This window comes from Nomascus leucogenys, chromosome X, assembly GCF_006542625.1.
Source record: "Nomascus leucogenys isolate Asia chromosome X, Asia_NLE_v1, whole genome shotgun sequence".
In the NCBI taxonomy this organism is placed as follows: Eukaryota; Metazoa; Chordata; class Mammalia; order Primates; family Hylobatidae; genus Nomascus; species Nomascus leucogenys.
The window spans coordinates 121,156,399-121,173,678 of record NC_044406.1 but is presented as its reverse complement, the minus strand read 5'-3'; positions in this window follow the sequence as shown (position 1 = coordinate 121,173,678).

Below are 17,280 nucleotides of genomic sequence, written 5' to 3'. Positions count from 1 at the left end.
GAGGCTGTCAGCGCCGCGACCCCGCCTACTAGACGTGCCCTGCAGGCTCAGCTCCGCCCACTGCCCCGTCCCGCCCACACAGCCCCGCCTCTTTCCGGGCGCCTCCGGAGGCTGGAGTGGATTGAAGGGCGGAGCTGCTAGGGATCGCTTTGGTACCATTTCTCAGGGTGGAGCGGGAGTGGAGGAGGGCAATCTGGACCGCTACGCAGATTCTGTACAGAAAGCACGTGCAGAAGCCTCTGCCTGTTCATATCACCTCCCTTCTCCCACGGTCTCCCCTGAAAACTGGCCAGCCAAGCCATTGTACCTTTCTTTAGTCCGCATGGTGCAGTAACTCTGCGCTACAGAGTGCCATCAAGCCCACATGCGTGCATTTTTCCCTTTCTGGTATATTTGCTAGTCACATATATCTCTTTATTGGCGAATTTCCCCATTGTCCTTCCCTTTCTAAGCACTCTTCTTAATGCATTGTTTGCCCTGGTGGTTGCACAAGGTCGTCTCGGGTTTTCATTTGCTCGTTTATGGCCTTTTTGTTTGTTTGTTGCCAGTGTGCTTAAAAGCCCTTTGGTGGTTTCATTCAATCTTTATTAAACGTAAACCAATCAAAACCCAGTAGCGTTTTTTCAGACTGTTTTAATGATGTGGGGAAATGCTCTCACTTCGTTATGGTCATGACTTTTGAAAAACTGTCGGCAAGAATTAGGTTCACCCGACCCCATCCCAGTTTTCACAACAAAGGTTGACGTGGGTATTTAAGAACTCTCAAAATACCTGTTCACCGTCACGCCTGATCATCTCTATGGTATCCCACGTAACCGTTTAAGGAACGCAGCGGATCCATTTACACTGATTGGGCAATTGTCCTACCTGCATGGTCAAGGAAAAAAAAAAAAAAGCCGGCCGGGCGCGGTGGCTCACGCCTGTAATCCCAGCACTTTGGGAGGCCGAGGCGGGTGGATCACGAGGTCAGGAGATCGAGACCATCCTGGCTAACACAGTGAAACCCGTCTCTACTAAAAATACAAAAAATTAGCCGGACGAGATGGCGGGCGCCTGTAGTCCCAGCTACTCGGGAGGCTGAGGCAGGAGAATGGCGTGAACCCCGGGGGGCGGAGCCTGCAGTGAGCCGAGATTGCGCCACTGCACTCCAGCCTGGGCGACAGCGAGACTCTGCCTCAAAAAAAAAAAAAAAAAAGCCAGTTCCAGAATCACTAGGTTATTGTGTGGACATCACGATTTTATCAACAACGCAACACATCCATGCATCAAAAAAAATGCCAGGGCAGGAGGTTGGGGGCGGTTTTTCTTTTCTTTCTTTTTCTCTTTTCTATTCTATTCTTTTTTTTGTTTTGTTTTGAGACTAAGTCTCACTCTGTCTTCCAGGCTGATGATCTGAGCTCACTGCTGTCTCTGCCTCGCAGGTTCAGGCGATTCTCTTGCCTCAGCCTCCTGAGTAGCTGGGACTACAGGCACGCGACACCACGCCTGGCTAATTTTTGTATTTTTAGTATTTTTAGTAGAGATAGGGTTTCACCATGTTGGCCAAGCTGGTCTGGAACTCCTGACCTCAGGTGATCCGCTTACCTCGGCCTCCCAAATTGCTGGGATTATAGGCGTGCAATCTCGGCATTTTGGGAGGCTGAAATGGGAGGATCACTTAAGGCTGGGCCTGTTTAGCAAGGTCCTCGTCTCTACAAAAAAATAAACTATATTAGTGGGATGTGGTAGCATATGCCTGTAGTCCCAGCTACACAGGAGGCTGAGGTGGGAGGATCGCTTGAGCCCAGGAGTTCGATGTTACTGTAAGCTATGATCCTGCCACTGTACGATGGAGTGAGATGGAGTGAGACTGCCTCTACTACAAAAAAGAAAAAGCCAGGGCAGATATATCAAATTGCTCTATATTGTTCTGGTCAAGACAATAGGGAGACTTAAACTTTTTACTTCGCTCTATATGTCTGTATATCCAAATGTATGTCTATACGTATTCCTTGTATAATACAATGAAAAAAAATAGTAATATTTGAAAAAGAAAGGGCCATAGAAATATAAACTTAAGGCACATAGAAACCCATTGTTCCAGACTGGATAGAACCCCATTCATTTGCAGACCCTGTTGCTTCCAGCCATTTCTGAAACCTCTCCTTGGCCTCATCTCATTTACTTTTTAACATTTTGCTTGTAAATAATTATAGACTCACAGGAAATTTCAAAAATAGTACCAAAAAAGACCTTGTGCCTTTTATCCAGCTTCCCTCAACAGTAACATTTTTTGTTGATGTAATATAATATCAAAATCAAGAATTGAAATTGATACATTACTGCTTACCAGACTACAGGCCTGATTTCACTTGGAATATTTTTTTAAACCTGCATTAATGTGTGGGTGTGCACACATATAGTCCTAACAATTTTACAACATCTAAAGATTTGTGTAACCACAACTACAATGAAGATAAAAAAAATATTGCATTACCCAAAAAAAACCTACTTTGGGTTACCTCTTTGCACTCACATTCAGCCACTCTGCACATATCATGTTAGATTTATTTCATCTTCTTTGGAGTGACTGCTAGTGGTATTGTAAGTTTGATTACATGTCAAACATTTGGTTTCCATGTGTTCATTGTTAATATATAGAACTGCAACTAATATTTTAATTACATTATTAATCTTGAGATAATTGTAGATTTACATGCAATTTTAGGAAAAAATACAGAGAGGTCCATGTTCCCTTTAACCAGTTCCACTGGTTAATATCTTTCAAAACTATACTACAATATCATAACCAGGATGTTAATATTGACACAGTCCATCTATCCTATTCAGAATTCCCTCAAGCTGCCCTTTTTTGACCAAATCTGCTTCCATCCCGCTCTCCCTCCTTAATGACTGGCAACCACTAATGTGTTGTCTATTTCTATAATTTTATCATTTCAAGAATGTTAAACAAATGGAATGATACAGCATTGTAACCTTTGGGAATTGACATTTTTCACTCAATATCATTCTCTAGAGAATCATCCAAGTTTTTGGGGGTATGAAGTGTCAATAGTTCTTTATTTCTTTTTGCTGCTGAGTAGTACTCCTTGGTATGGTTGTACCACAGTTTGTTTAACCATTCACCCAGAGTATTCCCAGTTTTGGCTATTAGAAATAAAGCTGCTATGAATATTAATTTACAGTTTATTGTGTGAAGATAAATGCCCATTTCTCTGGGATAAATGTCTAAGTGTGATTGCTAGGTCATAAGGTGCATGTTAGGTTTTGTAAGACTCTACCAAACTGTTTCCTGAGTGGCTCTAGCATTTTATATTCCCACCAGTAATTTATGAGTGTGTTGATTCTCTGCATCCTTGCCAGCATTTGGTGTTATCACTATTTTTTATTTTAAACATTTTGATAGGCGTATAGTGATATATGATTAGGCAAATACCAATAATGAAGGTGAAAAATAATTTTATGTGCTTATTTTCTATCTGTTTATCCTTTTTGGTAAAATGTTTTTTGCCATTTTCTAGTTGGACTGTTTTCTATGCTTAAATCTCGAGACTTCTTTATATTTTCTAGATACGAGTCCTTTAACAGATATGTGGTCTGCAAATATTTTCCTCCCATTCTGTAGTTTGTCTTTTCATTCTGTTATTAAAGGCATTATCTGAGCAAAAGACTTAAATTTTGATGAAGTACCGTTTATTGGTCCTTTTTATTTATGGATCATGGTTTTGATGTCATGTGTAAGAACTCTTTACCAAGCCCTAGGTCCTAAAGATTTTCTCCTGTGTTTTCTTTTTGAAGTTTTGTAGTTTTATATTTCACATTTAAATTTGTGCCCCACTTTGAGTTAACTTTGGTATAATATTTGAGGTTTAGGTCCAGGTTCAATTTTCATTTATGGATGTCTAATTGTTAGAGCACAATTTGTTGGAAAGGGTATCCTTCCTGCACTGAACTTCTTTTTCGTTTTTGTCCAAAATCAGACTTGGGTCTCTTTCTACATCCTCTATTCTGTTGTATTGGCCTATGTGTCTATTCTTTCTACAGTACCACACTGTCTTTATTACTGTTTGGATATAGTACGTGTTAATATGGGAATATTAGTCCATTCACATACTGCTATAAAGAAATACCTGAGACTGGGTAATTTATAAAGAAAAGAGGTTTAAGTGGCTCACGGTTCTGTAGGCCATGCAAGAAGCATAGCAGCTTCTGTTTCTGGTGAGGCCTCAGGAAGCTTACAATCATGGCAGAAGGCAAAGGGGGAGCAGGCACATCACATGGGTGGAGCAGGAGAAAGAGAGAGAGCAGGTTGGGGGGTGCCACACACTTTTAAACAAGTAGATCTCGTGAGAACTCACTCACTATGATGACAACAGCACCAAGGCGATGGTGCTAAACCATTCATGAGAAACCACCCCCATGATCCAATCACCTCCCACCAGGCCCCACATCCAAGATTGGGGATTACAATTTTACATGAGTTTTGGGTGAGGACACACATCCAGGGGGTAGCATGACTTTTCTCTATTTTTTTGAACATTTCTTTAGCTACTCTAGGGCTTGTGCCTGTCCATATACATTTTAGAATGAGCTTATCTATGGGTACAAAAAGCCTTGCTGAAAATTGTGTTAAATTTGCAGACCAATTTATGGGAAAATTGACATAATTTCTGTGTGGATTCTTCAAACCCATGAACACAGTATGTTTCTTCATTTATTTAGATATCCTTTATTTCATCAAAACTGTAGAATATTCAGCATTCAGATTCTATATATGTTTGTTAAATATACTCCTAAGTACTCACTTTCTTTAAAGCAATTATATATGATTTTATGTTTCTAATTTCAGTTTCCACATGCTTGTTCATTGTTAGTATGTAGAAATATGATAATTTTTTTGTGTTCGTCTTGTATCCTGCAACCTAGCTGAACTTTTTTTCTTACTTCTTGTGAGACAGGAATAATGCAGTGTGGTCGCAGAAGAATAGAAAATTCCAGACAGCAGTTTCAGATGACTAGCAAAAGGAAACTGCTGAAATAGCAGCAGAAGCTAGGGGCTGATAAGACCCTAAAAACCAGGGTACGGACCAAGCTGGCTAAGACCAACTGGACCCAGGATGGTGCTGGATTTGACCTAGGTGTTACCTAGGACGTCATTTTACCCTCATTAACATAGTAAATCACACATCCACTAGCACCAGGACAGTTCCAGGAACACCCATATTTGGTGTAAAAATGGGTGGTGCCACAGTTTCAAGAAATCTCTAACCTTTTCTAGGAATCTCTGTGAATATTCCACCCCTTGATTAAAGAAACCCGCAAAGGTGGAAGCCGCAAATTCCATTGCATGACTCACTCTGAGTATGCCTGCACTCCCCTTTCTTGAGTGTGTACTTTTGCTTTGCAATAAATCACTGTACTTTCCACTCTTTTCTGACTTATCCTTGCATTCCTTCTTGCAATGGTGTCAAGAGCATGGACACCAGCTGGGGTCAAAATCTCACCAGTGTTTGGGGACCTCCCCCAGCCCACTGGTATCACTTGGAGTCTTTTTGTCAATTCCTTGGAATTTTCTAACTAGATAATCATGTCATTTGTAAATTGGGACAGTTTTAATTCTTCCTTCCTAATCCTTATTTCCTTTCCTTGTGTTATTGCACTGGATACAATTTCCAGTACTAGGTTGAAAAAGAGTGGTGAAAAACTAACATCACTGCCTTGTTTGGGATCTTAGGGGGAAGCATTCAGTCTTTCACCACTAGACACGATGTTAACTGTAGGGAGTTTTGTTTGTTTTTTTTGAAAAAAGTTTCTCATTTGTCTCATTTTTTGTTTCCTTTATTTAAAAAATTTAGAATTGTGGTAAGATACACATAGCATAAAATTTATCACATTAACTGTTTTTAAGTGTTCAGTAATGTTAAGAACATTCACATTGTTCTGCAACCAATCACCATAGCTCTTTTTATCTTGCAAAAGATAAAAAAAATTACAACTCCCCGTTTCCTCCTGCCCTCATGCTCTGAAAACCACTATTCGACTAAGTGTCTCAATGAATTTGACTACTCTAGGCACCTCACATAAGTGGAATCATACAATGTTTGTCTTTTTGTAATTGGCTTATTCATACAAAATAAAATTAAGTGTAGTCCTCAGAAAACATATATATATATATATATATATATATATATATATATTTTTTTTTTTTTTTTTTTTTTTTTTTTTTTTGAGACGGAGTTTTGCTCTTTTTGCCCAGGCTGGAGTGCAATGGCGTGATCTCGGCTCATTGCAACCTCCGCCTCCCGGGTTCAAGCGATTCTCCTGCCTTAGCCTCCCGAGTAGCTGGGATTACAGGCACCTGCCACCACGCCCAGCTAATTTTGTATTTTTAGTAGAGACGGGGTTTCTCCATGTTGGTCAGGCTGATCTTGAACTCCTGACCTCAGGTGATCCACCTGCCTTGGCCTCCCAAAGTGCTGGGATTACAGGCGTGAGCCTCCATGCCCGGCAGGAAAACATATTTTTTTTTTATAAGAAGCATAAAACCATGCTTGAAAATGAATAAATCTTTGAAATCTCATAAAAATTTGAAATGAGGTTCTTGTAGCATAGAGTTGAGTTATTTTTTTAATCCACTGTCAATTTCTGTCTTTTCATTGCTGTTCTTATATCATTTACATTTAAAGTAAGTATATTGATATGCTAGGGCTTAAGTTTGCTATTTTATTATTTGCTTTCTGTTTGTTCATTTTGTTTCTTATCTCTCTGTTTCTCTTTTCTTGCCTTCCTGTAGGATATTTGAACATTTTGTAAAAATTCCATTTTGATTTATATGTAGTTTTTTTTCCTTTTTTGTACCATGATGTTTATTTTTATTTTTTATACTGGCATAAATATATATAAAGTTGAGTAAAGGTAACTTTTCATTGTCTCTATTCCTTCTCTGGTCATTATAGTCATTTGTTTCGTCTCTATTTATTTATTTACGTATTATACTTTAAGTCCTGGGATACATGTGCAGAACGTGCACGTTTGTTACATAGGTATACATGTGCCATGGTGGTTTGCTGCACCCATCAACCCATCACCTACATTAGGTATTTCTCCTAATGGTATCCCTCCCCTAGCCCCCTACCCCCCGACAGGCCCCAGTGTGTGATATTCCCCTCCCCATATCCATGTGTTCTCATTGTTCAACTCCCACCTATGAGTGAGAACGTGCAGTGTTTGCTTTTCTGTTCTTGTGTTACTTGGCTGAGAATGATGGTTTCCAGCTTCATCCATGTCCCTGCAAAGGACATGAACTCGTCCTTTCTTATGGCTGCATATGATTCCATGGTGTAAATGTGCCACATTTTCTTTATCCAGTCTATCATTGATGGACATTTGGGTTGGTTCCAAGTCTTTGCTATTGTGAACAGTGCTGCAATAAACATGCATGTGCATGTGTCTTTATAGTAGAATGATTTATAATTTGAGGGGTATATACCCAGTAATGGGATTGCTGGGTTAAATGGTATTTCTGGTTCTGGATCCTTGAGGAATCGCCACACTGTCTTCCACAATGGTTGAACTAATTTACACTCCCACCAACAGTGTAAAAGTGTTCCCATTTCTCCATATCCTCTCCAGCATCTGTCGTTTCCTGACTTTTTAATGATCGCCATTCTAACTGGTGTGAGATGGTATCTCATTGTGGTTTTGATTTGCATTTCTGTAATGACCAGTGATGATGAGCTTTTTTTCATGCTTGTTGGCTGCATAAATGTCTTCTTTTGAGAAGTGTCTGTTCATATCCTTTGACCACTTTTTGATGGGGTTATTTATTTATTTAATTAATTAATTTATTTATTTTGTAAATTTGTTTAAGTTCCTTGTAGATTCTGGATATTAGCCCTTTGTCAGATGGATAGATTGCAAAAATTTTCTCCCATTTTGTAGGTTTCCTGTTCACTCTGATGATAGTTTGTTTTGCTGTGCAGAAGCTCTTTAGTTTAATTAGATCCCATTTGTCAATTTTGGCTTTTGTTGCCATTGCTTTATATGTAGTGTTTTTGAATATAGTTCTTCATATTATTATCTTTTGTTGGCTACTCTACGTATTACAATATACATTACACATCAAAATCTACTGGCATCAACATTTAAACCACTTTGAGTGAAGCGGAGCAATTTTACTTCCATTTAGCTTTCTTTGCCCTCCTCCCATCTAAATATAAACAGCTTAAACATTTCCTCTATGTACATTGAGCCTGCCCTAGCTAATGTTATATGTTTTGCTTTAACCATCAAACATGATCTTAAAAACTCATCAGGAGAAAGTTATCCTGTTATGTTTACCCCCACTTTTATTCATTCTGTTATTCTTTCTTCCTTCCTGAAGTTCCAACCTCCTGTGTTATCATTTCCTTTCTGTTTAGATAATTTCCTTTAGTCATTATTTAAGGGCTGCTGATAACCAGTTCTCTTAGGTTTTATTAATCTGAGAATGTCTTTATTTCCTCTTTATTCCTGAAGGATATATTTGCTAGATATAGAATTAGTGGTTGACAATGGATGGAAAAGTGGAGGGCTGCCTAGTCTTGCCTGCACTGAACCACCTCCTTCAGTTTCCTTGGTGCTGGATGGGCGTGACACCTGGGTGAATGGAAAAGCTGAATGCTAACTAACTAGTTCTCCCTTGGACTTTCTCATCTCCATCCTTGGTGATGATTTGTGGAGGAAGTCCTCCTCCCTCTAGACCTTGTTGACACAACTCCAGCAGAGTGCTGCTTGTTTCTATTGGGTAGGGGTTGGAGTGGAAGATCGGATTCCTGGTGCAGTCATCAGAGACATCAGAGCACCACCACTTACTTCCACATGGGAGGTAGGGGGCTGAATATTAGCTCCCCACTCAGCCCTACTGAAACTGCACAGAGGAGTGGGTCACTTTGACTGAGGTGAGGGGGTTTGTCAAAAAGGTGTTCTGCTCTGTTAAGCCACCATTTCCCCCAAAACCTTTGGCTAGAGGAAACAAGCTTTTCTTGGAGGTTTTCTTTGTTGGCAGTTCTTGGTTGCTGGCTTCTCCAGTGCCCAATCAAGGATATATGAGAGGGAGAAAGAAAATTCAGGGGGCCAGGAACAGTGGCTCATGCCTGTAATACCAGCACTTTGGGAGGCTGAGGGGTGTGGATCACTTGAGCCCAGGAGTTGGGCAAATTTCTTGAGCCTAGTAGTTGAAGACCAGCCTGGGCAACATGGCAAAATCCCATCGCTATGAAAAATATAAAAATTATCTGGCCATGGTGCTGTATTAGTTCATTTTCACGCTGCTGATAAAGACATACCCGAGACTGGGTAATTTATAAAGGAAAGAGGTTTAATGGACTCACAGTTCCACGTGGCTAGGGAGGTCTCACAGCCATGGCAGAAGACAAAAGGCATGTCTTATATGGTTGCAGGCAAGAGAGAATGAGAGCCAAGCAAAAGGGAAACCCCATATAAAACCACCAGATCTCATGAGACTTATTCACTATCAGGAGAACTGGATGGATGGAGGAAACTGCCTGCATGATTCAATTATCTCCAACTGGGTTCCTCCCACAACATATGGAAATTATTGGAGCTACATTTCAAGATGAGATTTGGGTGGGGACACAGCCAAACCATATCAGCGGCACGTGCCTGTAGTCCCAGCTACTTGGGAGGCTGAAGTGGGAGGATCACTTGAGCCCAGGAGGCAAGGCTGCTGTGAGCCAAGATCGTGCCACTGCACTCCAGCCTGTGTGACAGAGTGAGACCTTGTCTCAAAAGAAAAAAAAAAAGAAAAGGAAAAGAACACTCAGGTAACTCACTGCCACCATGTCTTTCCTCAAGTCCCAAGGTCCATAGGCAGTCCTTACTTCCAACTGTTATGAAAAACTTCAGACATATGACATTTAACAGAGTTTATTTGAGCAAAGAATGATTCATGAATTGAGCAGCACTTAGAACCAGAAAAGGTTCAGAGAGCTCTGCCCAGCGATGTGAGCAGCAGGTTTTTAATAGCCTGATCACTGACTCAAAGTAGAGAAATCACCTGATTGGCTATACAGCTAGGCATTTGTCTTATTTGAGTATGGGCTGATGCGAAGTCTCTAATTATATAGCCAGTCAGCTGGTTGGCTGTTTGTGATTGGCTGAGGCTTGTTTTTCTTTTAAGTCAGTTAGAAGAAATGTTTCTAAGTTAAGTCCCAGTTTGCTTACATAAGAGCTCTGGTTACAGAGACAACCTCAGACTAATGGCATCCTGCTTATTTTGCTTTAACACATCTTTCAAAGTTTCCCTATGCTTGTGGTATAATATGCTTCTGGTATAACAATACAATTAAATGCAACCATATCAAGTAGATATTGTGATCAGTTCTGTCAAATTTGTACCTTTGTGTATCCACCACCACAATCAAGATATGGAACATTTTCATCATGCCGGGCGCGGTGGCTCACGCCTGTAATCCCAGCACTTTGGGAGGCCGAGGCGGGTGGATCACGAGGTCAGGAGATTGAGACCATCCTGGCTAACACGGTGAAACCCCGTCTCTACTAAAAATACAAAAAATTAGCCGGGCGAGGTGGCGGGCGCCTGTAGTCCCAGCTACGCGGAGGCAGGGGAATCGCTTGAACCCGGGAGGCAGAGGTTGCAGTGAGCCGAGATTGCGCCACTGCACTCCAGCCTGGGTGAAAGAGCGAGACTCCTTCTCAAAAAAAAAAAAAAAAAAAAAAGAACATTTTCATCACAACAGAAAGTTCTCTTGTGCTCCTCCTAATCAACACCTTTCCTCTACACCCAGGCCAAGGACACCCCTATCTATTTTCTGTCACTAATGATTGGATTTGTTTTCCTAGGGGTTCACAGACATTTGTTATCATTCACATCCAGGTTCATGCTGCCTGTATGCAGTAAGTCAATTACTGTGGTGACAGGTTTTGCAAAACAGGAAGAATTTATTCATGAGGCAGCCAAGTGAGTAGGTGGGAGAATAGGTCTCAAATTCACTTCCCCAAAGATAAGGCTTAGGGATATTTATGGGTTAGAGAAGTGAGGTGGCCTAAAGCATGGGGAAAGTTGATTGGCAGTGGGGAAAAAATGAAGTAATCAATGATCTATGCAAGTGTATTTGGGGATTATGGAATTTCATAGGACATATGTTCAGAAAATGTTAGTGTTAGCATGATCTGTGCCTGGAGTTTTTGGCCTTCTGACAAAGAAGTCAAAAAGGCCACCTCTCAGGCATTTGCATAGGCCCAATTAAAGGGTCAGTGGTTTCAAATGGTTTGAACTGGACAGGAGCTGCTTCAAGTTCCTGAAAAACAACGGAAGCAACTGTTACCATGGTGACTTTTAAATGTTATCTACAAGGTAGCCAGTGAAAGTAAAGTTTTAGCCTTCAGCAGTGAGGCCTTCAGCTACCATGACCTTCAGCTTTATGAAAAAATATCAAAAAGCAAGCAACCACAAGCAAGTAGGGCAGGCTAAGTTTGGCAGACCTAATCAGATTAACCCTTTGGTTTCCAATGGAATCATACAGAATGAACTCATTTATGTTTGGCCTCTTCGACTAAGAATAACATTTTTGAAATACAATCATGTTGTTGCATGTATGAATATTTAGTTCCTTTTTATTGTTAAGGAGTATTCTATTGTAGAAATATACCACAATTTGTTTACCCATGTATTTGTTGTGGTAGGGAACCTTTAAGATTGCCCACAGTGATCCCTACCTCCTGGTATTATTCCTTTGAGCCATCTCCAGCATTGAAAGTGGGCCGTAATTAATTACTTGTTTCCAACTATAAGACATTTAATAGCAACACTTGGCAGTGAGTCTTTTTAATTTTAGCCATCATAATGGACGCATAGTGGTAACTTGTTATTTTCTTTTGCATTTCTGTTATGACTAATGATGCTGAGTATCTTTACATATTTTGCCATTCAACATGTATTTTCTTGTAAAATGTCCATTTAAATCTTTTATTCCCTTTAACAATTAGGTTGTGTATCAAGTTATAAGAGGTCTTTATATATTTAAGATACAAAGCCTTTGTTGGATATACGTTTTGCAAATACTTTTTTCAGTCTGCGGCTTGCCTTTTAATTTTTGCAATGTTGTATTTCAAAGAGGAGAAGATTTTAACTTTGATGACGTTTATCAGTGTTTTCTTTATGGTTCATGTCTTTTGATCCTATGTAATAAAACTGTGCCTGTCCCAAAGTTACCAAAACCTTATCCCATGTATTATTCTAGAAGTCTTATAGTTTTTGCTTAGTATTCTGGTCTGTTACCTATTTCAAAATAATGCTTGTTTATGGCATGAGATAGGAGACAGTGTTCATTTCATTGTTTAAATGTATATTTTTAAAAATCTAGTTATCTGAGCAGCGTTTGTTGAAAAGACTTTCTTTTCCCTATTGAACAATTTTGTCTAGTCTTAAAGCAATTCTACACTATCTTGATTGCTGCAACTTGAAATCAGGTAGTGTAATTATTTCAACTTTGTTCTTGCATTTCTGTTAAACTTATTCCTAAGTATATTCTTCTCTGTGATGCTATTATAAATGGAATTGTTTTCTTAATTTCATGTTCCAATGATACATTGTTAGTGAATAGAAATAAAATTGCTTTTATGCATTGATCTTCCTGATGGATTGCCACTTTTATCATTATAAAACATCCCTTACAAATGTCACTAGAGAAAAAAGCTTTTTGTACTAAGTGAACCTCAAGTCAGTTCAAAAACAAGGAGTCTTGCGAGTGAGATCTTCCAGGGAGCCAACAGATGGGTCAAATAATGACAGTTCTTTGGGAATTAAGCTTTGTAAGAGCTCCAGCTCTGTTCTGCAACTCTGTCAGCTGAGTTTCACTTTCAACACGACCCATTAGTTTCTTAAGTTGCGCCAGAGCTAGAGAGTGGAGAATGGAACTAGGGCAAGTTAAAATGCCATAAAGCTTGCTATTTTTATTGATTCAGCCATGTTTTCTTGAATAAATATTTTCTGGCTAGCTATAAGCCTTTGGGTTATGTCTATAGTTCTGAAAATGTTGATTCTAACTATTATTGCCATTATCCTTGTTGATATTTTGGAGGAGAGAAATTTTGGTGGTTGTTACTCTGCCATTTTCACTGACATCACCATCCTTGTTGTTATGCTATGTTGAAAACTAGACATTTTAGATAATATATCGTAGTAACACTGAATATTGATCTCCTGTGGACTTACTGTTGGTGTTGCTTGCTTGTTTGTTTAGTGACTTGGCTAGACTATTTTATTGAAGTTGTCCCCCACCCCCTAGCAGAAAGCCCCTGATGTTGTTCTTGAACTTGAGCATGTGCACATGAACTTCAGCATATGCACAGTCATCCTGAGATGACAGTGGTTTTAGTAGGGCTATCTTTGACCATCTTTTTCTATGATCACACGTTTTTAGACTCACTACTTGCCTGGTGATAGAGCTCTTGGTTTTCACAATGCCTTAGAGTATACATTGTTCTGTAGCCTGATCCATTTAAATTTCAGTCCCTTTGGAAATGTAGTTTTTAGCGAAAGTCTTTGAGGTTTGTTCTGATCCCAGGAGAAATCTTCTTTACTCTTTCTTTCCCTGGTTCTCTTTGGTAAACTCAGCCCTAGGTAACCATAAATCTTTTTTCTTTATAGATTTGCCTATTGTGGATTTTTTTGTGCAAGTAGAATCATACCATATGTTGTCCTTTGTGTCTGACTTCTTTCACTTAGCATACTGCTTTCAAATTTCATCCATGTTGCAGCATGTATCATTATTTCATTTCTTTTTATTGCTGAATAATATTCCATTGTATGGATATATCACATTTCATTAATCCATCCATAAGTTGATGTACTTATGGGTTGTTTCCACTTTTATATTATTGTGATTAATGACACTATGATTATTATACAAGTTTTTGTGTGTACACATGTTTTATTTGTCATGGGTGTATACATGAGTGGAATTTTGGGGTCATATGGTAACTCTGTTTAACTGTTTGGGGAACTATCAGACTGTTTTCCAATATGGCTGCTCCACCAGCAGTGTATGAGGATTCTAATTTCTCCACATCCTCACTAAAATTTGTTAATGTCCCTTTACTTTAACCATTTTAGTGTGGTAAAGTGGTATTTCCTTGGTTTTAACTGGCATTTACCTAAGCCTGATGTTAGATGCAGGTTTTCTATAGATGCTTTTTATCAAGCTGGTAAAGTTCTTTTTATTTATGGTTTGCTGAAATTTTTTTATTATGAATGAATGTTATAATTTGTCAAATGTGCTTCAACTTCTATTGATATTGTTGGAGAGGACAAACTTTGCTTTTATCTTCTTAGGCTCTGTTTTGGGGCCTGTGAATTAAACTGACAAAAGACAGGCAAACAGGAGAAAACGTTTACAATTTTTATTGATGTTAATATTTTATTTTATTTTATTTTATTTTTTATTTATTTATTTTTTTGGAGACAGAGTCTCGCTCTGTCACCCAGACACCCAGGCTGGAGTGCAGTGGCGCAATCTCGGCTCACTGTAAGCTCCGCCTCCCGGGTTCACGCCATTCTCCTGCCTCAGCCTCTCCCAGTAGCTGGGACTACAGGTGCCCGCCACCACGCCCGGCTAATTTTTTGTATTTTTAGTAGAGACGGGGTTTCACCGTGGTCTCGATCTCCTGACCTCGTGATCCACCCGCCTCGGCCTCCCAAAGTGCTGGGATTACAAGCGTGAGCCACCGCGCCCGGCCCTTAATATTTTAAATTTTACATGTGTGAGAGCTTCATAGAAAAGAAATGAAAAACAATAAAAAAGGCAAACAAAAGAAATGAAAAACAACAACAAAAAGAAATGAATAAAACAGAGAAAGAGTTAACTGGGGATACAAAATCAAAATGCGTGTAATATTTGAATTTTACATGCATGGGGCTTCATAGGAAAATGAAAAATTAAAAAATGAAAAACAAAAATAAATTTAAAAAAGAGAAACAGCTAATTGGGGACACAAAATGTAGAGAAGAAAAGTTTGGTGCAAAGGGGAGAAAGAACAGATGACTAAAGAGTCAGAGAAAGAAGAATTGGTGGAGTGATGCTCTTGAGAAGGTAAGATTTCAGATCTAGTGTGCAAGTTAGAGATTTGACCTTAGATAGGAGTAAAAGCATTCATCTATGTGAATTAGTGGCAAGTCTGCATATTCTGGTGTTAGTTCCCCTCCAAATTCATCTATCTAATGCAGGTACAGAGAAAAGCAGTGTCTTATGTTTGACCAGAGTTGTGTTTTTGTCAATGGTCTATGACCAAGAAAGACAAGAATCAGTAATTGAGATGGTCAGCAACCTGGTGATTACAATGATTAACATGGAATTTCAGCCCTGTAAGAAGAGGAGAGAGGACATCATAGGTTTGAGTAAATGTGATAGAATCAATGAATGGGAATTTGCAGTGGGAATGAAAGAGTGTTAGAATCAGGATACTAAAATGAATAAACTTAAAGTTGAAAGTGCTCAGAGACTGAGGTGAATTACATTTTGTTATACTGTTCCTGATATTTTATTTCTGGTTGTTCTCTCCGTTTCCTAAGATAGTTATCTTATAATCTTTTGTATTTGTGGCTTTGTATATTTCTACTTGTTGTGCTCTCAACATCTGTTTTTCGTTGTTGTTGTTTGTTTTTTTTTTGAAGGGGTGGGTTGCCCCTCCACACCTGTGGGTGTTTCTCATTAGGTGGAATGAGAGACTTGGAAAAGAAAGAGACACAGAGACAAAGTATAGAGAAAGAAAAAAGGGGGCCCAGGGGACCCGCGTTCAGCACACGGAGGATCCCGCCGGCCTCTGAGTTCCCTTAGTATTTATTGATCATTATTGGGTGTTTCTCGGAGAGGGAGGTGTGGCAGGGTCATAGGATAATAGTGGAGAGAAGGTCAGCAGGTAAACACGTGAACAAAGGTCTCTGCATCATAAACAAGATAAAGAATTAAGTGCTGTGCTTTAGATATGTATACACATAAACATCTCAATGCCTTAAAGAGCAGTATTGCTGCCCGCATGTCCCACCTCCAGCCCTAAGGCAGTTTTCCCCTATCTCAGTAGATGGAATATACAATCGGGTTTTACACCGAGACATTTCATTGTGCAGGGACGGGCAGGAGACAGATGCCTTCCTCTTGTCTCAACTGCAAAGAGGCGTTCCTTTCTCTTTTTCTAATCCTCCTCAACACAGACCCTTTACGGGTGTCGGGCTGGGGTACGGTCAGGTCTTTCCCTTCCCGCGAGGCCGTATTTCAGACTGTCACATGGGGAGAAACCTTGGACAATACCTGGCTTTCCTAGGCAGAGGTCCCTGCGGCCTTCCGCAGTGTTTTGTGTCCTGGGTACTTGAGATTAGGGAGTGGTGATGACTCTTAACGAGCATGCTGCCTTTAAGCATTTGTTTAACAAAGCACATCTTGCACAGCCCTTAATCCATTTAATCCTGAGTTGACACCGCACGTGTCTCAGGGAGCACAGGGTTGAGGGTAAGGTTACAGATTAACAGCATCTCAAGGCAGAAGAATTTTTCTTAGTACAGAACAAAATGGAGTCTCCTATGTCTACTTCTTTCTACACAGACACAGTAACAATCTGATCTCTCTTTCTTTTCCCCACATTTTTTGAGACAGTTTCACTCTGCTGCCCAGAGTGGAGTGTGCAGTGGCACGATCTCGGATCACTGCAACCTCCATCACCCGGGTTCAAGCGATTCTCCTGCCTCAGCCTCCTGAGTAGCTGGGATTACAGGCGCCTGCCGCTACCCCCAGCTAATTTTTGTATTTTTAGTAGAGACTGGGTTTCACCATCTTGGCCAGGCTGGTCCTGAACCCCTGACCTCGTGATCCACCCACCTTGGCCTCCCAAAGTGCTGGGATTACAAGCGTGAGCCACCATGCCCGGCCACATCTGTGTGTTTTAAGGACATAATATTATTAGGTTCAGACACATTTAAAAGTAATTACAATTTTCTTATTTAGTTAACCATCACTTTTTTCCGCCCATGACTGAGTTGTTGGGGGTCTTTGCCTGAAGATGTGACACACATCATTTCTGAGAGGTCTGAGTCATCCATGGTACTGTCAATTTATTTTAATTGCAGTAGCTTCTCATTACCTTTTAGTATGAACATAAAAGCACCAAGGGGAACCCAAGAAAATCCTGAGTTGATTCCAAATATGGCCCTCCCCCATTCCCTCTTTTATAATGTAGCTGCATCTGATTTCCCCTTAGTAATCAGGG